Source organism: Malurus melanocephalus, unplaced genomic scaffold, assembly GCF_030028575.1.
Source record: "Malurus melanocephalus ecotype Western Australia unplaced genomic scaffold, MMel_1.1 scaffold_32, whole genome shotgun sequence".
Lineage (NCBI taxonomy): Eukaryota > Metazoa > Chordata > Aves > Passeriformes > Maluridae > Malurus > Malurus melanocephalus.
Window position 1 is genome coordinate 1384006 of NW_026623264.1, and position 23866 is coordinate 1407871.

The following is a 23866-nucleotide window of genomic DNA, read 5'->3' on the forward strand; positions in this document are numbered from 1 at the left end:
GAAACTCACCTGCCCCAGATCACATATTCCTCAAGTATCAATATTCTGGAGGCAGAAATCACCATTACAAAGGACATGGGGAGATGATGTAMATGATCAAAAATTCATGCAAGACAGGGCAGCTCCAGCTCACCATMTGCCTAGTTGCTGCCAGTTTGGTGATGGTGATGGCTGAGAGATGTTGCTAGACATTTCAGAGAGCTCCTGTATTGTTTGGGATTAGCAGAAAAATAAACATGAGGGCCATGAAGGAGGTGTGTGTACCCAGGAGATGATTCATACCATCCTAAAATAAGAGCTGGAGCCTGTAATTGCATGACCACTTCACCTTGGCATTAAGTGGAAATCAGGTACCAAAACAAGGGAGTTCACCACCTCCTTCAAGTCCTTCACTTCTGTCACACCAGTTCCCTTCCCTCCCTAGTCAGCCATGCACCGAACCTAATGAGGGAACTGCTGGGGGGGCTAAAGTCCCTTTGCCTTTTTCTTTTTGCCATTTTAAAAACCTAGCAGCCAGACTGTGTGTTGGCAATCAGATGTTCACACTGGAAATCTCAGTTTTCCCAAYGAGCCAACTGAGTGAAGATATTGCAGATATTGGCAGGATCAGCCCAAAGACTAAGGTCCAAGCAGTTAACACTAAGAAAGGCTACTCACTGAAAACTGAGCAAGCAAATGAAGAGTTGCAGCCATCTCAGATTCAGAACTGGCCACGACCTAACATTTCCCTCAATTAAAAGTAAAAAATAAAAAGTTTCTTCTTCCTGAAAGTATTTTTTTTTCACAGAATCACAAAATATTCTCAGTTGGAAGGGACCCACAAGGATCATTAAGTCCAACTCTTAAATGAATGGTCCACATAGGAATCAAACCCACAACTTAGGTGTTAATAACACCATGCTCTGACCAACTGATCAGATGTCAGTGTTTTTTAAACCACTCTGAGCAGAGAGCGGAATCATTTTCCTTTTTCTAGATACCCGTCAAGTTCCATGAAAAAGATGTATCATGCCTGTAACATATAGCTTGATTTGGTCTTTGACATGAATGGTATCAAACTGAATTTGAAAATATCTGATTGTCTTTTTTCCCACTGAGTCTATACATGCACATGTGTATCTACATGCACCTACACACTGCTATCATTCTGAGAACCCACTGTAAGCAGAGCGCAAAGGCTGTGGTTCTGTGGCAGAGCAGACACAGCTCTTCAAGGGCAGATGTCCCATCACAGCCTCCATCATTCTGTTCTTGCTGCAGAACTCYCAGTGACCTCACCAGGGCACTCGCAGAGCCACATCAACACCAACTGCACTGCAGAGCATGAAACATCTACTGCAGTCTCCAGTGTGGTCTGTGACACCGGCTGCTCCTTAACAACTGTCCATCTTCACTGATTCCTAGCCCCAGCAGACATACACACCCGAATTTTTCCAAGTATAGGAGTAGAAATATACACTCCTGGATTAGTGGATTAAGCACTTTCTTGAAAAGATGCAGTTTCACAAGTATCACAAGAGCTCCAAGGAAGAGCAAGASACTACTAAGGAAACTGACAGTATTTAAAGAGAAGCTGCCTTTGTCAGCTTGTCCTTGCGGCTCTGTTTCAATGACTAAATTTTTCACTGACCAASGTGAGAAAAAATCATCAGCATGATAAAAGCTGTACATTCCCAAGATCTGATCTCTGATCCAGAGTCAGATGGTGACCTGAAGTTCAGAAGAACAATCAGGCTGGGGAATCCCTTCATTTCTTATCYTTTCCAAGTACTACTAGAGATATATAAATCAGCTAACTATTTTTCTTGAGAAAAGCAAGCACAAGAATTCACAAAAACCTGTCAAACCTTCAATTGTCATCTTCTCACTCCCCTTCCCTCCCAAGTAGTAGGAAGGTAAGCATTTAGGGTGGGCACCACCGTTCAACTCCCCTGCCTGCCCAAGAAAGCATACATAAACTGTTACTGACAGCTTTCCCACCTACTCTGTCAGACCTACTCCAAAGGGAGGTTTTTACTTTTGCTGGAACTAAAGTTCCACCAATGCATAAACCGATTCTTCTTGCACTCACTCTGATGCTGTAGCAATCCCACAAGGTCCACGGTATGTGCCTTTGGAGGACACATTAGAACTCATCTCCCACCATAAACTCTAAACTTCATCCTTCYGTACTAAAAGGAACAAAAGTGGTGTCACACAACTCCTTCTCTCCTTATTAAACATAGTAAATAGTTCTAAATAGTGTATGTATTTATTTTATTTTGTTTGCACTTACAGGCTATTACATCTTTTCCTCAGCAGCATTATCAGTTTATTATTAGAATCTGTTACCCATTTCTTTTTCACTCATCATCATTTATTTCTGGAAATCTACCACCTACTACCATGTTTGCTTTCTGTTCTACTTATGTCTTATTAAACACCATGTTCTATACTGCAAAGATCTATACAGACACCTTTTTTTGTTGTAGGTGACTGTGCTCCAGACCAGAAYGTAAAATCCAGAGTCAGGTGTCTTGGAAAGCAGAAAGCGAGATAGGTAACATTGAAGCAATCTAAAAAATATCAAAGGCTAAAATGAAAGTCACTCATCTGTACCTAGYACACAGGACTAAAATAAACTGTGCCCCCAAATCCTCTCTCCCTAGGGATTTAGGAGGTGACTGGGAGAGTTAAAAGTTCTGGTATCCTTTTGGAATTCAGAAACTAAWATCCATGCCCAAGTTAAGAGAAATGAGGAGGAATCAACTTTAGGTGGTGAGGGTAGATTCTTCTGCAATACTGTCTACCAACTAAAACAGCCAGAATCCAGGCAATGGAAATAGAGCTTCCTCTTCAGAGAGAGCTCCCAGGCCTGCATTTCCCACCATGCAGGACAGCCTCCTGGCTATCTGCCTGCTGAAACTGGATGTTTATGAAGCAAGGAGGGCAAGGCTGATTAACTCTTGCAGGGCAGTAGGAGTCCTTAGGGCTGTGGTCTCTCCCACTAAACTCACACAGTAAGTAGCACAAACACTGTCTTAAGACCCAAGGACWGAGGTTTAACTCCCTTGGGGCTGAGGAGGATAGCAAAGCTCCATGTCCCATTTCTCAGCAATGGCTCTAAGGAGCCAAAGAGGTGAGCACTCTCCCAGCTTCCTCATGCCTTTTAAAAAGAAAGCAGCTGTCTCATATATTTTTCCATGAGCAGTTCACAATCAAGACCAATGCAGATTACGAGATCAAGATCTCTAAAGGGTTTAGGTACCTCTACAAATTTAACATGGCAGAAGCAAGAAACTGAACCCACATTTTTCAGAAGAAAGTACTTCTGGGCACATATAGTACCAAGGAGCAGGCCTCTAGGAAATTTCCAAGTGAGAAACAGAAAATGTCATGAATTTTCCTTGAATTGATAGATGGATTTTAGACACAGAAATAAACATCCGTTCAGCAGAAGTAACTGAATTGCATGTAGCACGTTTTGGTTTCTGCCTTAACTTCCTCCATACATATTAATTTATCTATATCAACACATCTTRGTTATTAATTATTACCAGAAGTTTTATACTACACACATACTCATAACTGTATCATTCCGTATTTTAACAAGATAACTTAGGAAATTTTAAAGCTGTTCTAGATATTCCTAGGTCCCTGAACCACTGATATAACTTCTCAGATCAGACAATCAAAATCCCACATTTGAAGCCAGATTTTTTCCAGAAGACAGGACAATTAAAAACTAAAGACACTGTAAGTAAAAGGACAAGTCAGAGACCCAAAGTTCTACTCCAGTAACCTTCCCCTTAAGGGAACTACCTTAGATTAGAAAGCAGCATTCATCATGCTACTCTGATCTTTTGATACATCTCTTCAGGACTTTTCACAAAGAAAGATAAAGAAATTAAACAGTTTGTCCATTCAATGCTTCAGAAGTAGTGGAAATGTAGTATCAGCTCTACCACATGTGTTCTGACACAAAAATCAAGAAAATGTTGGTAAGGGTTGTTTAGGAAGGTATAGAAAAAGGATTAGCTAAATTGGGAATTAGTAAAAACAAAACCAGCAGTAGTCATGGCTTTGAGGAGAGAGATAAAAACATACTTGATAATGAAAAAAMCATAGCATCATGCTATGTCAGACACTGAACTAAATAAGCTATTTTAAAAGAAGCTCTCTTACAAAGTTAAATTTGAATGCATGTCTTGCAGAATGAATTGTCATGCAAGACCAGGCACTCCCTTTTTTCATTGTATAAGTTGTTTGAGAGCTGTACTGCACTCCAAAATACAAACATCCCACTGTGGAATTGGTATTTTGCCTTCAGTGGTCATACCAGATTTTTCTACTTAACATGTATTATGGCTTTTTTCAAGTGTCCTATCCCATCAAACACCAAAACTACAACAATAACTAAGAGCTGAACCTCTAATGCTGACTAAGAGGCTACTCAAGCTTCAATTCCACTGGGTATAGATGAGCAATAGAACAATGGAAAAATAAATACTCTCACTGTAGCATTTTCCTACAAGGAAGGAGATAATTAGAGAATCAGAATTATTATTACTAAAAATATCTAAAGAACTAATTTTACTCTCCAACTGATGACCCATACCAACAGGACATCTCAGGTAACTTAATACTCTTTTCCTATTTATATTTAAGACCAGAAGTGCATTTGCCATCTCACCCCATTCCATTACCACCCATTGCCAAAGCATCCAAAATACTTGTAAAAAAACAATGGCTAATTATTCCATTTGTTAAATGTAAATCACAAACACCAAAGAAATAAATTAAAAAACTTTAGGAAGGTACATATTAATAATTACATTCATTGACATCTAACCAGTTTCTACCAGATGTTGGGAGACTGGAACAACAGAGCCTGAAATGTGCTTGAATTTTTTTGCACATTCAAATGTGCTTTTGAATTTTTTTTCCTTCTTTCTTTTCGGGTTCTTTTTTTCTTTTTTTGGTTTTGTTTTTGCTGTTATCAGTAATAAAACAATAGTCTCTGCTCTTGTCGTGACGGCACATCCTCCTTTACATCCTCCACCAGCAACCGCTAAAGCTGGAGTACACAGAGAGACTTAACCTAATTATAAAGTAATAGTAAACATCCATCTTTCAAATGGGAAAGAAAAACAGAGGCCCCATGAAGAGGGAGACAGGAAAATATCTAGCACAAATCACTTGTGTGAACTTTTACATCTCTCCACCTCCTCAAATGTCACGAAGGAACATGGCATGCAGAGTAAGCCTTCCAACACTGATCCTCACCATCAGTCARTTCAGTTAATCATCCAGAGTCAATGCAGAAGAAGATAATGTGCATTTTATCTCTTATCAGAGCAGGCCATCTTCCAAACAAGGCCTGTTAAACTGTCAGATTTATTATAAGCCTAACAAATGCAGTTAAAGAATAAATGAGGATTACACCTTCAAAGCTGCTATTTCAACCTGAAAAGTAGCAAACAAAAGGTAAAGTACATATCACGGACTATCAAGTAGAAATATCGTGCTATCACCCCTCCAACCCAACAACACATTCAACTAGAGCATGTACAACTGATACATACCAAAGTCTTTAACTAAAGTCAGTGTTTTATGGTGTAACAAACAGAAAAAATACTGTTTACTGACCAAAAATACTCCAAGTCAGTACTGRCAAAAAAATTTCTCTAACAGCAAATTTGAAAAAAACAGCTTACAATTCTGTGGTTAATTGTTTACTCAAACATACAGCCATTATAGTTCATCCTTTTTTCCTRTGAAGTTGCCATGACTAGAAAGCTATCTCAGTTTCAAAATTACAAATGTACTCTGTGTGACATTAATTCTGGTAGAAGCCAGAGGAAAGTTGGAAGTCACATGCAAATTCTGATTCTTCACATTTTTTCCTGCTTATGAACTCTTTTTTCACTGGCTCCATTTCAGAATTGGAAAATATTTAGTATTGATGCACACTGCAATCTTCAACCCTTTCGAGGAAGGCAATGCTTGCTAGCCACTTTCCCAGGCCTCSAAAGGAAATGGCTGTCAGAAGCAGGATAAGATACCAGATCAGAGAGGGGGCCACTGGAGCCTAAGGCCAASCTTGCAGTGGTCAGCCCCAGCAGCTCAGGAGGAAGGGCTGCTGGAATTGCCAGCACAATCCATTGCAGCACCTGTCAGAGCCCCAGTGGGGAGCTGAACCCATCYGCCCCACGCACTGCACTTGGAGAAGCTCAGCCCTTTTGCAGGCAAACTCGCCCGGCACAGGTATCTCGACAAATCCAGAGAGATGTGAATAAGGGTTTGGAAATGAATAMGAAACCAAGAGCTGAAAATCAAGGCAATGGGTAATAAAAAAAGCCGGTGTCATCTGGTAAAATTAGTTTTAAGTAAGAGATCCAGTAAGAAAYGTGACAGAAGAGATAAATTAAACCATCCTCCTGAATCCCTGATGTAAGTAAGCCACATGTTCTACAACCAACTTATGTGTACCAGTTCTTCACCACTAAGGACCTAGAACCCCAAAYGAAACAATGCCAATCTGCCAAAAGAAACAACATGTCCAATACCTTGGTCAGTGATGCTAATCTCATATTAAAAATTAAAACTAGTTTATTTAAGGATATGCTTTTTTCTCAAAACAGCACAACTACTTTCATCACAGATGAAACTCTAAAACCTTTGCCACCCTATAACAGTCACACAGTATAAAGCAAAAACAGAGTTTCTGCAAGGATGGTGATAGCAGGAAGCTGAAATACTCTAGTCACCTTCAGAGGATTTGTACTAAAATCTGACCTGTACCTGTAGCTTTTTCTATCTTTTCAGTTCTTTCTATTTTAAAGATGGCCTATTACAGGTGACATTAAAAAAGTTTTATGGCAGTATTTACTAAACTCTAYTTTATTATTCAACTACACAAACTAGAACTAACAAAAGAAACATAATTTACTTGCAAATGCCATTAACCCCATGTATTAAAGAACTGAAAACTGACTCCAACACCTACTACTCACATTTTTAAGCTGAAGGCTCCTTCCTCARTCTTTTCCCTTACTCCTGTGTAATGGCTTTAGAGTGGTGTATTAGACAGAAAGAAGACGACATATTCCATTTGCAGCCTGAAAGCCAATAATGCTCATGAATTTTTTACCTGACAGACACTTCAAGATGCCACTGGGAAGACTGTCTAATAAACACATTAGGCTGCAAATGGGCAGCAGCAGCTCTTTAACACATGCTGTAACAATCAAATAAATGGCTAACATTAATGTTCACTGTTACAGACTGGGATTTAATATGACTTTCTGTAAAATCCACCTACATCTTGAAGGCAAAAGAGGTTTTTCTCAACTACTCAAACCCACAGGTTTAAGAAACCCTCAGTTCTGCTTGAGACTTTGCCAAAACCCCTCCAGACTGACCCCAGCACTGTAGGATGGCTCCTACCTTCTGTATTCCCATAGGCTAAGGCTCTTAACAGAGCCACTCACTCAGCTGCTTATGGATTAGGCTACGTCAGCACCTCTAATATCCCCAGGAATAGCAAAACCAAGCTCTAATAAAACAACAGCAAACAAATATCAGAAGAAGAAAGTACCTTTTTTTTAACACATTCTTTTGTTTTTATTAGGTAGGTAGCTAAGTTGAAAAAACAAAACAAAACTTATTCTAAATCCATTTAGCCTTCTATGATGCATTTAATAAGTACAAAACTATGGCTGCAAAAAATATTAAGCCTGCAAGCATTTTCACTGAAAAGGAGTCCAAATTCCCACAAATGTGCTTATTTAATCTAGACTTTTCTCTCACAGTTCACAATTATTAACAGCTTATAAGACTGATTTTGAAGCCTAGTATTTCATATCTACTGTGATTTAAAATAAAACTTTGCGAATACCACAGCTAACAAATGAAGCAAATCTAACAACACAGAAAAGGATAATAGTATAGGAAACTTTGTATTTAAACAACTTTCACTACCAGTATATGATACCTCTGGAACAGTGAGTTAAGTATACTTCAACTCCTACTGAATCTTTTCTGCCAATCTCAGTTTCAAAACTGTTATCTGTCCACTTAAATTCCCAYACCAACTTTCCTCCCCAGAAACCACCAAAGGGCAAGGGGAAAAATCAGACTTGAGAGAGGGCAAGAATGGAATAACTCTCACAAATGTAAGGCACTGTGGAAAAACAGAAATCCAGACACATTTTCTAATCTCATAAATACAACTGACACAAATGTATACATTACTTACAACACCAGAAAGCTTACACAGTTTGGTGGGATTTTCAAGATGCCTATCTTACCAAYGAGAAAAATATGATCAATCACATAAATAAAGGCATTTACAAATCTTTGTAATGTGGGCTTGCCTACACTAGGATTTCACTCCATTTAACTGCCTGTCAAATACCAGTCTGTTTATACTAGATAAAATATATTCCATTGATAAAAAGCTCAAGAAATGTGGTTCTGTATTGGTAAAAAGCAAAAAGCAGAGGGTAAGCCAGAGAGAAACATAGCATGCTTCCACATCAGGTGTACACAGTAGAGTTATAGGATCTACACACAGAGATATTAAACCTATTGTACTTGAATTTGAGTTCCATCACTTATCAATCAGACTGATTTCGATSACTTCACAGAGCTGGAGAGAAGTAACTCCTCCTGGTCACTAGGACCAACTTAGCATATCTGCACACTCAGGTGTAATTGTAAATGATCTGCAACCCAGGCTCGACTGGCGCTTCATTAAGAAATACTTACGTTGCGTGCCATCTTTCATATCCCTAACCTGGYCATCAAAATAACGATTCTTCAGTCTCAGAGTAGATACTGTTACTGAAAACACCTAATCTTACTGAAACTTTTGCTGCACTTCAGAAAGTCCAAACCTATGTGTCTTCATATACATATAATATGTTGCTTCATCAAAAATTATACTCATGTTTTCAATTTTCACATACCTGCAGCACCAAGAGGGTTTATTTTTCTTTTCTACCCAACAACCTATTACTAGGAGGCATTTTGAAATTTTAGGCCATTCTTTTGAATCCAAGCACTGGATTAAAACTCTCAGCTGTAGAAAGCATACCTAAACATTATCTATAATACTTCTACACATTTTGATATTGTTATCGTGGTGAATGAATACACATGTACACACATGTACACACAAGATACATAGTCCGCACTCCCTTCTATAACATTGAGATGCTTTCATAAGCATGCATTGCATTTAACAGTATATAATAAACTTTCAAAGTAAGAAGCAAGAATTCAAGCTGGTTTTTTCCTGCAGGTTGCAAGTTAACCATCGTCTGAAGTCAAACATACCTATATTCAAGTTAAACATACTCAGCTCCACAAACGGCCACAGTCATAGTAATTTTAACAGCTGGCTATCAGGTGAATTGGACTTCACTTTGATGTCCTCTGTGCCCCCAAGATGTTCAGAATGCTGCACACTTCATTAAATTGCAAACTCAAATCATCCTTTTCAGTACAGTGCCCAGTAAGGTTTACCATCCTCTCTGCCTCTGAAATGCATTTATAGTGTCTGACCTGGAAAACTYAGCATCCTCCTCAGCCCAGACCCTAGTCCCTGAGGGTGCCTAGTGGCAAGGATGTGGTTCCGGATGTATTGGGAGAGACCAGATGGAGTTTGGCTTCTATTCCCATCCAGTATTTGATGAACAGGTAGATTTCCTCAGCAGGTGCTTCCTGCTGATACTGGTATGCGTGCCAGTATCATCCATTTATACTGGAGCAGCAGTGTAAGAGTTGGGAAGTAGAAAAGGTTTTTTTTTCATTAAAGCTGGAAGAGCAAATAATTTAATACATGCTTCTTGAGTCTACATGCATGAAAGATTACACTTGTATCACCTCCCAACATGCAGAATTACCATTTTGTACTTAAAACAGATATCTGTTAAACTACTGGCAAAGCTATTGCAAGTGCTAACTATGTACATTTCTCCTAAGCACAAAAATTAAAGCTACCAAATGATGCCACACGAGTGTCTTGCYAACACTTACAAAGTATGATTAACTYCATGTTTTTAATACACCTATGAGTTTAGAAACTGATCTGTGAACATGAATAACAGTTACTAATAACTTCATGTTGGTCTTTGTTTTATTTGCTTTGGTAAAATACAGAAACCAGTAATAATAGAAAAATAGGGAAGTTTGTCATTTTAAAGCATTTAAAAGCATTAAACTCATAAAAATGTTGTTGCTTTACTAAGTCAACTGCCAAGAAATAAAATCCGACRAACACCAGCTTTGTAGTTGTGTCTGTATGTGTACATTCACACACACACATATATGAATACAGACAAATATGACCAGATAAAACATTCATAGAAATGGCTGTATGAGTCAAACAAGAGAAACATTTAGTTAGTGACTAGTTTGCCATGGAAGCTAATAGCAGATATCTTGGAAAAAGGTACAGGGCAGCTGTAGAATGATCCTGCCCCCCATATTTCCTCTCTGTCTCTGACAATCAGTGGCACAAGCTTAACTGCAGTGTTGCTGTGCCTCCTCCTCCTCTGAACCTATCTTCAGTGGTGCCTAATTCCATCTTAAATCCATATATACYTTTGGCCTCCACAATGCTTACAGGCAACACCCTATAAGCTTTACAACAGCTCTCTATAAGCTCCCCAAAGCAGAAATGACACTGTAAAAAAATTGAACAGTTCTATGGGGATGCTATGACTCAACTGAAATAAATCAGAATTTTATCACTGACTTCACTGAAGCTTCGATTTTCCTCCTAGTCTACTAAAAGAAGATGTCAAACTGTTATTTCTCTCTTTTGTAGGTTATAAAACACTCCATGGACCTGAAAAAGCTTGTATCCTGAAACCCAAAGAAGACAAGGTTACTCTGCTATTAAACCTGAATGCTAATTATGAGCCATTTTATTCTCTTTGTAAAAATAAACTGGAATTATTGTTAATAATGAAACAGTTTATGGTAAAGCAGAATCACAAATGCTAAGAAAGAATCAATGTCTATTTCAAGTATTTTTAATTTTGGATTGTAATGGAATATAATTACTAAAGAGAGGAACACCCACTACATTCATAGAAGGAGTTGACCAGAAGTCCTGTAACACACTGCCTCAAAGTAAAAAATAACACACATTTATAACTACTTGGACTGAGCACCTGGAAAAATTTCAGGAAAAGGACCAAAAATAATTTTATTCCATGCAGTTCTAACAGAAGTTTCTTCATGAGAATCTTGTGTTGCTCAATCACAACACCCTATGCTATCAGGAATGGAAAATCACAGCAGTGCAGCATCCTGATGAAGTTTGTTTAGGGACAGCATGCATAGGAGAAAAYRAAATGGAAACAGCAAAGRGGAGATTCAGGTACAACACACACCRCAAATYAAAYGCATTTATCATAAATTTTKGCRTTGATTCTTCATSTGCAGTTTTTATCCAACTGCTGCACTGCTCCTTATGCTCTGTACCCTCACAGACCAGGCAGCCCTTGCCAAGGCCTTACCTTCAGCTATCAGGGAAACCATGCAGGGTTCAAGGATCACTCCTGGGCACWGAGAGCAGCCCACTCCATAAAGACWCAGGCAGCTTCCACATCCTACACCTCACCTCCAGAGACCAAAGCTTTACCTGCTAATAATAATTTCTACTGCAATTCAGGCATCCTTCTAGGCCTGCCATGGATGAACGTAAGCAGCAAGAGAAGCTAAGGAGGAAYACAGGCAGTAATGTGACTCCATCGGGATTTCCTCACAAGTACGGTGATTATCAACTTACAAACACCCTTCTCATTTACTCAGCTCTAACAGCTTGCCTTGTAGATCCAGTCCTCAGTCCTTAATTCAGCTTTCTTATTACAATTGTGGGGCTATGATAAAACAATGTGCAAACAAACATTCCACGTAATACAGTAGATTCTGAGAATCAAGGTTGTTTTCACACCTTTCCTCATTCTTTGTTATGACTAGTCTAAATAAATAAGTAAATAAAATGTCACTATACAAATGTCCTAATGACATTTATTATTAAAAATCATTCTAAAAACTCTGAAGTGAAAATAAACATTTCAAAGTACACCTCTACTTCACACTTTTCAAGAAAGCTTTTTTCCTTACAATATGGTATATTTTGCAATGCAGTCATATGTTCCCTCCTTCCTTGCACTAGAAACTTCCCTTACAGAGATGGCAACAAAACGGGAGGGGGAAAGAGAGCAACACCTTTTGAATATTATCAGTGTAACCCTGTTGACTACAGAAGCATACATAATTCATAATTTTGAAAAGTGGGCAAACAAAATTACTCTGGTCAGAGATAGCTGTATATACTCTAGATAAAACAATTCTGTAAGATACTGCTTGTGAAAGGAAATACAACTTGAGTTTTGTGAGAACACAGAGCCACCTGAAGAATACAGTCTAYACAAAAGGTTGATTTTGTTCAAATTTCCTCCCCTTAATACTTCCTAAAAGGCATCAGGGAAATCAAAATGACTGTACAAGCAGCAAAAATTTATTTTCCTACAAAACATAGGTGCCAACATATCAGTAAGCACTACTCGGGCCCCCACTATCTTGTTAGATCTTCTGTAATGAAATAAAGGAAGAAAACACAAGAAGCAGAGAGGAAGTTTCATTGTTCTTGTGGCTTCGGCATTCGGTGCCGAGAACGTGACAGGCTCTCAAGCCTCTACTCAACGGCACCGCCTGCCCCAGGTCTCTGTACCAAAATGTTACTATGCTGCAATTAAAATAATCAAACTGAGACAAAAGAGAACAAGCAAATAAATAGCACAAACTTGTTTACGTTTCTGGCTCTGCCCTCACAGTATGAAATAAAGTCTCTTCAAACACAAACTACATTAATTTAAAAAACAATAATATTTTCCTTTCTCCCTCCTATCTCAAAGTAGCATGAGTTTTTCAAAGTCCTAAATAAAATAAACTAAGGCATTTCCTGTATGTATTTAGTTAATTATTAAACTGATTCTAAGCATGATAGCCACCACCACTATTTCAATATGAATCTGGGAAAACACACTTTTAGCAAACTGCCAGTGCACTGCAGTAATGACTGATTAAATGTATTTTCTCAACCCTGCCCTTAACTTAGGAGGCAAATTTCTAAAGAAACGACAACCAGCACCCCYATACAAATCCAAATACTTAATTTTATCTTCTTTCTTTGTGGCCCAGGATTAATATTACTGCTGTAATTTAAAGAGAAATGCCGGGCTTAATGCTGTGTGCGACAGGAAAATAAAGTCAACAAGCCTGCARTAACTTCCCAAGCACAGGAGACAGCACACTGTCTTGACTTTACTACAAGTAACTCCCAATAACCTTTTTGAGGGGGATATTATTAGTTAATTAATCTGCAATATTAAATGTTGTCCTCCCAAGGTTAAAAGAAAGGTAAATACTGCCAAGATATTTAATGACATCATCATGCATAACCATGAGATAAATACGAGGTCTGAAGATTAACTGAATGTCATTCTGTTTACAGGATCATGTACTTGTAAAGAAAACTATTAAGATTAGAGAATAGAGAAAGTTATATAACAACTACCAGTGTTTCACTGTGTTTTGTCTACTCAAGCTCTTGCTCAGAAAGAGAAAGCTTTATTGCAAAAATGCCTCACTCTGACATACTCTGTACTTTTTCATGTGCATATAAATTACTGAATATTGAATAGTAATTACTGCAATGAAAAGACACTCAGGCTCCACCTCCTCTTGACAGTGAGAAAATATAGATACATTTGTGTATTATTCTGGATGCCTGAAAACTTGCTTACAAAAATATTTCCTGTGCACTAAGATATATTTAGCCTCATAAACCCATAAAACTGTCACAGGCAACCACAAGTACACCTGTAGCCATTAAAATGAGGGGGGAGGGGGCAACAGAAACTGCAGACTCAATTTTACATTATTTCTTTGCAATTGTMATTTAGAAACATTATCTTTAAACTCTCTTTCTCAAACATTAATCAGCTGTTCCTCCCACTCCCCCAAACCAACACCCCCTCACCCCCCYGCACCCCCAACATCCAGGCACCTTTGATGCACACACAGGAGCACACATACGTGCAAAGAGAAAGCACTAACAATGAAGTCACAGCACTTCAGAAACACACCTTGTTGTCTTGCAGCCTTTGCAGATGAAGGCAGACCTTATTAGTTTTTCAGCGTCTTCAGATCAAGATGTAGATAAATCCCCCATCCATCACATTGGCTTTTTATTAAAAGCGGGAGGGGAAAAAGGAAAAAATAAAAAAAGGAGACAATTACCAGTAAATTTACAGCCTTAAAAATATCAGCTCTCCATTATCCCAGAGCAGTGTTATGTCTTGATGTAAACCAAAGCACATGCTGAGTGAGGACGTGCGCACACAGCAGCTTATCATCTCTGTCATCTGCTTCTAATGACAGCTGACAAACTGGCCACGCTAATCCTTCCCTAACTGCTGATCAGAGAGATCCCCCTTTGACAATCCAGCATGGTGGAGTACTCGAAAATTCCTCCTGCTTCTGTTCTGTTGCTGCTCTAAAAAGCAGTTTCCTTTTCATTGAGATAATAGCCTTTTCTGCAGTCACGTGGCACCCGGGCTACATTAGCAGAGCTCGATGATAACAGAGTAACTCCCCTCCCTCCCTTCTGCTGATTTTAAGTGTACGACTCCTGGAGAAACCCAAACCTGGCATGCCTGAAATAATTTTGTATCTYACCCTATCGAAAAGCAAATTGTGCTGTCGATGGGGAAGAGGAATATATGAGCTCTCTCTACTCCTTGCACCAAAAGTAATTAGCAAATACATTTTAGGCAGTGCCTTTGTTGAGGCACATACACTGGTCATAAACATGTCATATGAGACTAAACTGAATATTAAGTATGCTTAATACTGAGTATCTGGCATGCTAGAATTATTCCTTCCCCCCTAGAGTACTTTCATTTTTTGCTTGTAATTTTAGTTCTGCTGCAATAAATACTCTTCTCTCAGCAACAACCCATGGTTCAACTCTCTCCCAGCACCCAACTCTCCTGCAAATGCAAAAAAGCACAAATAACAAATGATACACACTACAAACTCCAATATCAGAGCTTCTTTTCTTTTTTTCCTCAAGTGCCATCGTTTATCTTCCTTGAACTCAGTACCATGACAAATATCTTTAGCATTTTTAAAATATGCTGTCCAGTGTGGAAACCTACCTATGCTTTAGCTTCYGAGTTTCCTCCTGAATGCCAACCCCCAGGCAGGTCATTCAGAAGTTTTCCTGCTTGTAAAAGGCAAAGTACACATACAAGCACAGTGCCTTCACTAAAGYAGTTCACAGTCTGAAAGAACAAGGCTTTCCTCCTCTGCACTGGCATGTCCTTTCCCCATTTTACCTTGACACACAGCATAAAGACACCAAATTTATTCCTGCCTGCTCTGTCCACCTCTGACAGCACTGGGCAGTGAGCTGGGCACAGACCAGCACAGCCTTACCCAGACATTTCATTGTTGGTATTTTTAAACCATTTAAGAAAGCTGTGGGTGAAGCACTGTAAAATAATTGTCAAGCCCGCAGAACAACTTCTGCAGCTTTGTACCTGCTTATTTCYAGTATGATCAAGAAACAGGATTATCTCCTTTTGCTTTAGGGTAGATACCAGAAAGAAGTTCCTCACYCCAAGGGTGGACACAGGCTCCTCAAGGAAATAATCACAGCATCAAGCCTGACAGAGTTCAAGAAGTTTTTGGACAATACTTTCAAGGCACATGGTGTGACTCCTGGGAATGGTGCTATGCAGGGCCAGGAGCTGGACTTGACAGTCCTTGTGAGTCCTTCCAACTCAGCATATTCTTTGATTCCTTCTATTTCCATCTTTTCCCATTACATCATTTCATTCTCCTTAAAGACAATACTCATCACAAACTYATGGTTTCTCCAGAAACTGGAAAACAGTGTTCAACTTGTTCTTACAGGAGAATAAAATGGCAATTGTGAAGAAATAGTGGCTATCCTGCACATACCATCTCTGCCAGTGCTGCCCTATCACCCTTTCTGTTTACCCCCCTCCCTAAGGACAGTCCTACTCAGGAAAGCACCCCTGCCCAAGGCTCTGGGGAAACCTGCACCAATGCTATGATCAAAGCTGAGGCCCAACCTTTCTGCAGCAGAGGAGCTGAAAAGGAAATGGGAACGAGGTGCYTTCTGCAGCAGCATGAATCCTATTTTCTACTCTTCCCTTTTCCAAGCTACAGAGGGAATCTGTGAAAAAGATCCTCAGTCCAGTAAGAAACATTGTGGTTCCATAAGGAGACTATATTCAGCAGAAAAACACAGTCACAGTAAACAGAGGGGTTTTTTTCCCAGTTCTTTCTCAGTATGTCCTTCCATGTCAAAGCACTACACGGCACAGGGTAAGCAAAATGAACATTATTTGGAGCAACATACAACTTTTAGTTCAACAGAACCAGAACTGTTTTGCTTTCTTTCATCTCACCTGTATTTTCCACATGCATTCCTTAGCTAAAGAAGATGCATCAAGCATGCTGGTTAAATTGGGAAATAGTACAAATGGGACAAAACCTGAAGATTATGGACAGCATCTCTGATATTCAAGAAAGTATATTAACACACAATCACCAGAAGGAAAATGAGCTTTCAGAAGAATGCACACACAGAAAACACCTCACTTGTGAAGTACAAATCTAAGAAAAACAAAAAATGAGAACATCCCAGTCAGATACCATAGCTAGAACTACATTGCTAATGTTTACAGAAATCATAAAATGGGAAATTTAAAGTCAAAATAATATGGTGAGCACAAACACAATAATCACAGTGTTAAGGGAAGAGTTATGTGTAAATAAAAAGGAGGTAACAGAAAGAGTCGTTGTAGCAATAAAACAGGAGTTGAAGGCTGAAGAAGGAGTGAAATTATACACATGTTGTTAAAAAGATTGCTCAGTGAAGAACAGTATGCAGATAAAGCTTATGGAGAAGAGGGAACATCCCATTGCAGGGTACAGACTGATTTTAGACAAAAAGGGAAAAAACAAATGAGTGAAAAAATATTACTGACAGAAAACACTGCTCTGAATGGAAATAAGGGAACATGCAACAGCAGAGAAGGAAAGACTCTTTGGCTTTATCAGACAGCGAATATCTGCTTCCAATGAATGACRGAGTTGTTGGTACATTTTAAATAGTTTCACAGGAATCACTTAATTTAAGGGTGAGCAAGTGACCTTCAAAACTAATTCTGCCATTAGAAATCTTTTCATGTTAGGATGAGACACAGACCTGACACAATAGAAGAAGTTCACCTAARTTTTCTTTAAGAACTGTATTTCATTAATACTTCATTTTCTTTGCCCAGCCTCAGGTGTCTCTGCAGTAGATACAGGGAAGCTGCACCTTCATAACACATTCAGAACTTATATTCTAGCATGACCTAATAATTGAAACTGATAAACAGAACACAGTTTTCATTGTATGCATTTCACAGTGGTCTTAAGTTTTTCTTTTTCTTCCTTTACTTTTTCTTAAGAAAGAATGAATCAGATACAGACAGGACATACCGCAACAGTCTGGTGTTGTTTGCCCTTCTAACACACCCACACCTGAGGCAAGGACTGGTAAAGCCATCTCAAAACAACTTTTCAGTCTTCTTAATTCCAAAACATAATTTTTCAGTCCTTTCTCTCACTCTATATAGCATAGCCAGGAGGATCCAATTCCACCCTCATAATCCCTTCAATCCTCTCAGTCTGGAGTACCCAAAGGGTACCCAAATTGACAGCCATAGTAACAGCCCTCATTTGCACAGCAAAATAGCAAGACAAGTCAAACTGTGTTTGAAAGATTGCAAAACTGATTCACTAGGCTTTRTTCAAGGCAAGAGGCTACTGACTTTTAGGAAAGCTGACTAGGCAGCACTAAGTACTCCTTGTGAGAAAGACTGGAAGGGCACTGCAGCAGCACAGAGAACAACCAGAAACAATTAGGACTGATTGCTAAGTGCACAATACGGACACTACTGCTCAGATCAAGAACAATGACAGTACAGTGATTTACACATGTCCCATTTCAATAAATGCAGAAACAAACATACAGTTTTCAAATATTTGGTGCTTTTTATTAAACTCCTCTATCTGAACACCATCAAAAACACCRGGTTTTCAAATCAAAACTGAAAACGTGTTTCCTTAGATGTCAATGACATCAACATTTTATCAGTTTGGAAACTCCTAATTCACCATTACTTGAAAACTAAGATTTCCCCTTTACCAGCTGAGGAAAAATAAATGGGATACTGTAGAAAAATCTAATTTTTCTGMCCTTGGCATCTCCTCTTGAGGGGTACAGGAATCACATCAAATAWRCTTCCACMAGAATTTATAGCATCAGGCACTGCKCACAGTCAGTCTCYGTATTAGCAGTACATACACCTACRTTGCTAAGAACCTTTTGATTTCTGTTCATATGAGGGCAATGAAAAGACACTCCCTCCTCTCTCAACCTTTTAGATATTATTGTTGACTTCTCTTTGTAGTACAAATAGTCCATACTTCTTGAAGACAGCTCATCAAGGATCTCAAAACTTCATAAACATGCACCCAGCTATCCACTCAGAGCATTCTGTGTGCAAGTTTCTGCAATATCTAACTGAAGAATTCAAGAACGAGGTGTGTGCCATATATAGCAATTAAGTTCTGTATGGGCAYGTCCACCAACAATTGTGTTCCCTTTTTTTTTAAGACAAGTTTGATGACTATAGTTAATTGAAATTTTTGAGTAATGGTTGATGAGGATTTTTTTTTTTAAAGAATCTCTACCGCTTCGCTCCCCTTCACCTTTAATTAAGAAGGGATMCAAGAGAAGAAAAAGGGGTTCTTTCAGTGCAATCTGGAAATGGTCAGCTCCTGGCTCAGCTCTCTATCCTCCTGCAMACTAAGAAAGGTCACTATCCCCTACCCAAAGCCTCTGAAGCAGGGTGCTTGCCAGTGCTCTCTATGGGTTACACAGAGAGGTGCTCTCTGGTGGAAATGGGCCTCAACCACAGAGAGAAAAGTTCAAGACCGTGAGTTGCTTCCATCTGTGCTGACGGCACATGAGAGGAACTCAGCACAGGAAGTTGAGCAAGCAGAGAAAAGCAGAACCAGAATGGAAATACTATAGCATAGAAAAAAAACTTGTATTAACACAACACATTACATAAATGTAACATCTAGTGCTACCATGCCTTTTTAACAATATGTAGCTAAGTTATGAAAAGGCTGTGATTTTTTTAAAAGAAATTACTTTACGCTCTACAGAATGTGCCTTCCAGTGAATATATTTTTAAAATCAGCTCAAACTCTTTATTTAACCTCATCTCAAAACAGAAGAAGTTCTAAGGACTTCTAATACTAAAAGGTTCCCAAAATCTGCGGACTGGCTGCTGGCAAGATTCAATGGCTAAGATTTGAATTAGACAGAAGTTTAAACTGGCTAGGTAAAAGTCAGACAAGAAAATGTTTATTATTAATAGCATAACAAAACCATACAAATTAACCCAAGGATAAGGTAGGTTTTCTTTTATGTAGTCTTATTTATAATAAAGTATTTCTAAAAGGCATCATTTGACTCAATCAATGTAGAGAATTAAAGATTAAATAATTTGGTGACATTTCAAGGTTTCTSATAACCAGGCAGGGCAGAACAGTGTAAAACTCCAGCTGGCTCTAAGAGCAACAGTGTGTGAAYTCAGCAAGATTTGATACATTGTGTTTCCCTTGAAACAGAAAGCTGCTGTTGTGTTTAATGCAAGTGGGACCTCTATCTTTTAGTTCAGGATACCACAAATTATCCTGCCATACCTGGTGATGAATACTCAGGTCTCTGCACCTAGATCTCCTTCCTAAGAGAAGGAGATTTCCCAGGAAGTAATAAAAATCTCATGTTAATGTTCAGCAGTCCCCTAACTGCTAGTGCTAATTGCCTTGCATTTGAAAAGCCAGTTCCCATAAGAATCAAGGAGGAAACACAGAAACTTATCTTGCAGATCCTGAAATTCTGGACTTTCACATCCTTCCAAGAGTCCTCACTGAAGAACGGAGATGCTACTGATTACAACTACTGTCACATGGGAGAAACTGGAACACAGGGACAGCTGCTCTGTACAAATATGAAAATAAATAACAAGCTAATATAACATTGCATCACCCACTCTCATCAAATCTTACAAGCACCTGAAGCAGCGCTCAGTGACACYGAGTGGTGAACGGTGATGATGAACAGCAAACATTGAGGACTGACCTCTGCCTGAACCACACASTAAAACAGGGTCATGCTCCAAATTTTCGTATTACTAAACATCCAAAATATCAGTGGATGAGATGAGKTACAGAAGAGAAACTGAAGAAAGTTAGGTATTCTATTAGAGTTTCCAAGTGGTAATTTCTATCATTATTAGACAGAAGCAGGAAACTTAACTGAGCCCAAGCACAAATACTCCTGAGAACCACAAGGGCTCACTACTTGATGAAAAAMCCAACAGCCAGAGASTGCAGCCTATCAAATCAGAGAAAAAGTAAAAGCAAAAGCAGAAGTAGTTGGAATTAATTTGACTTACAAGAAAATAATTAAACACTGTGCTATGAAATAAATATCAACTTCAGGACAATTGGTCTGTGCTTTTTTTTTTTTTATAATGAGGTAGATGTGACAAAATTGGCATTTAACTTTAAGTATTGTGTAAATTCAGAAATTTCAAATTGGGAGATGAAAGAGGAAAAAAAAACCCCAACCTTTGTGATAATTCAACTGCAGTCACTGAATGTAGTGTATTAAGAAATATTTGACATGTTGAACACAATTATGTGTTCAACAGAAACCAGACTTGCTCRCTTATCAGACAAAAGTGCACATTTGCTACAAGTAGCAGTAATAACAAATGACACYGCTAAAGCATGTAAGACAATATTCACTTCATTTAAGAAACAATTTTTAAAGAAAGAAAATTTAGATATGCAAGCAAATATTTGCAGTTGAAACAAGACAATTCTTACAGAGATCTAATTCTGAGCAGAAATGCCACACAATCTCAAATAACCCCCAGTGTGGTTAGCACTGAATATTTAAGCCTATGATAAGAGGAAACATGTCAGAACTTGGGCCTACTGCTAACTCTTAAAAAGTTCATCACACTGAATTCCAAAACAGAAACCTCTTTACAACTTTACTTTGTACTAGGTTTYCCCTAAAATCAACTGCACAATAGGTTTGTATGCAAGACTGAAAGRAAAAGCTCAAAAGCAGAACACCACTCAGTCATTTTGATCTGAAATATTTAGAACATATAGCAAATCCTGTCACATCCTCAGGACTCCTACATACATTTATTTATGTCATATTGTACATCAATATGAAAAAGTCAAACACAATCTTTGAAAATAGATGGCAGACACATTACAACTGCTATCAACTGCAAATAGCAGGGCTGACAGGTCTTCCCTCAATGTAAAATTAGTGACCCAYACCATGTTTACACACTTCACATTTTCCAGAAAAGCAATCTCTGAAATATTACTTTAAAGAAAATATCAACAATATGAGCAGTACATTTCATTTTGTTAAAGACTGCACTTGAGAATGTTGTGCTGAAGCACAAGAAGATACAAGGTCAGTTAGATGAGGAGAAAAGTCATGTTTGGAAGAATACATAGCTATTTCATTGCTTTCCTTTTGGCAAAGAGATACCCATCTTAATCTTTCAAACACATGGCTGTCGTGACTYGTCTTGAAAAAGCAGTACTTGACAGTTCACATGACTATTTCTTAAAATTATTAGCAAATAACCTTTAATGAGAGACTTACSAGTAATTTAGATTTTTACAAATTGCCTGTCCCAGGTTCTTAAGAACCCACATTTTCTAAGCTTTAATAATGTAATAATAAATAATATTCTTTAAGCCATTTGTCTTGAGTGAAGSAAATATCTTTTTGAGAAGAAATCAGATGAGTTTAAATTAACTCTCCTTTCTGCTGTTCAATTTCTTCCCCAAAACTAAAGAGAAAATAGGCAGGCCGTGTAATATACCAAGACAAAAAGGACTCAAAGAGAACATTTTGCTAGCAGTTTTAACAGCTGCATGGCAAAGACAGAGGTGATTTTAAATAATCTGGACGTAAAGTAATTTTTTGCTTTCAAAAGTCATAAATTCAATCACAACCCAACAGACAGTCAAAGAAACTGTGAGAGAACACATGTGCTGTGTTTCCAAACCACACCTCCATCTTAGAAGCAGGATGCCCCAAGAGGGCCACCTCAAACTCCAAGCATATGGCCAGTACTCTAGTCCAAAGGCAACTCAAGCCTTACTTGCTGAGCAATATTTCAAGACCATCTTGTGACTTTGTTCTGTGATTTGCATTTGTATCAACTGATTTACAGATGACACTGCAGTGCCAATTTTGAATGACAAACCCATGCAGGGTCCTGGACACAGGAAGGCTGATTTTCCCTTTTCTGCACATGTGACCAGGAGGTCAAGGGAGATGATTTTCCCCTTCTACTCTGCTCTCGAGTGACCTCCCCTGGAGTGCTGCATCCAGCTCTGCTGCCACCAATACAGGAAGGATTTGGACCTGATGGAGTGAGTCCAGAGGAGGGCCACAAAGATGATCAGAGGGCTGAAGCACCTCTCCTGTAAAGAAAGGCTAGGAGAATTGGAGTTGTTCAGTCTGGAGAAGTCTCCAGGAAGCCTACAGAACCTGCCAGTATCTAAAGACGACTTACAGGAGGGACACTGTACAAGGGCGTGCAGTGACAGGAYGACAAGGAATGGCTTTAACCTGAAAGAGGGTTAAGTTCAGATCAGATATTGGCAAGAAGCTCTTCACTATGAGAGTGGCAAGATGCTGGAACAGGCTGCTCTGAGAGGTTGTGGATGTCCYATCACGGGAAGTGTCCAAGGACAGGTTGGATGGGGGTTTGAGCAACTGCTCTAGTGGAAGGTATCTCAGTCCATGAGTTGGAGTTGGGACAGGATAATCGATAAGTTTAGAATCTATAAGTGAATCGAATAGTTTCACTTYCCACCAGAACTATTCCCTGACGCTATGGCAGTTGTGGGATTTGTGTATTGTTTTGGAATAGCTACACAGACACCCTGATAGCCACTCATATTTTTGCAAATACTTTTATCTTAACTCAGCAGAGCCAAGGTTCAGGGACAATCACTTTGCTCCCAGAAAAAAAAAAAAAAAAGCTTGACAAGAGTGGATACAATGTAATTTCAGAGAACTAAGGCCATGAATTAATACTAAATGAAGCTTTGTTCTACAGTTGAAAGTAAGGTATCAGGGGGTTGCTGAAGGTTTTTTTTTTTTTCCTTGAAAGGCTTTTGGAAAAGAAAAACCAAAGTTTTCCATTTTTTAAATTTTATGTGGGAGGCGGTGCAACATACAGTGACGACCATCCAGAAATGTAAACCCTTCCAGATCAAGAGGAAAAGATCTCTACAGTAAAACAGATTTTACAATGTCAAGAAACCAATAAAGAAARGCAAGTCTATGTCCCTATCAGTCAAGAAAGATGCAATTTCCGAAATTACCTGCTGCCTGGAGACTTTGGATTTAATCAAATTCTGAATACACTGACTGTAMAATATATATGCATATTACAGCTGGCTCTATGGGGCACCTGTGAGAACACTTTTTGAGAGGAGCAGCAGTGGARAGCCCCCAGTGGAAGCAATGAATGATGTGTTGGGAATTAAGTAACAGGGTCAATTAAAATACCTCAACTTTAGAAAACTTGGTAATACAAGACTACAGCTCCTGTCTACTAAAGTGCAGTTTAAAAAAAAAAAAAAA

The 23866-nt window shown here is 38.7% G+C and overlaps 1 protein-coding gene across 3 annotated transcripts in view; it reads right to left on the reverse strand.

Moving 5' to 3' along the window:
- The window catches only part of NCOA2 (nuclear receptor coactivator 2), a 175266-nt gene that overhangs the window by 72935 nt on the left and 78465 nt on the right, over nucleotides 1-23866 (reverse strand). Inside the window, exon 3 of one of the 3 annotated variants that reach the window (XM_057363921.1) lies at nucleotides 14151-14248. The exons of the other annotated variants lie outside the window; for them this stretch is intronic. The gene's annotated coding sequence lies outside the window, so the exon portion shown is untranslated. The remainder of the gene's footprint in view (nucleotides 1-14150; nucleotides 14249-23866) is intronic. 3 annotated transcript variants of the gene reach the window in all.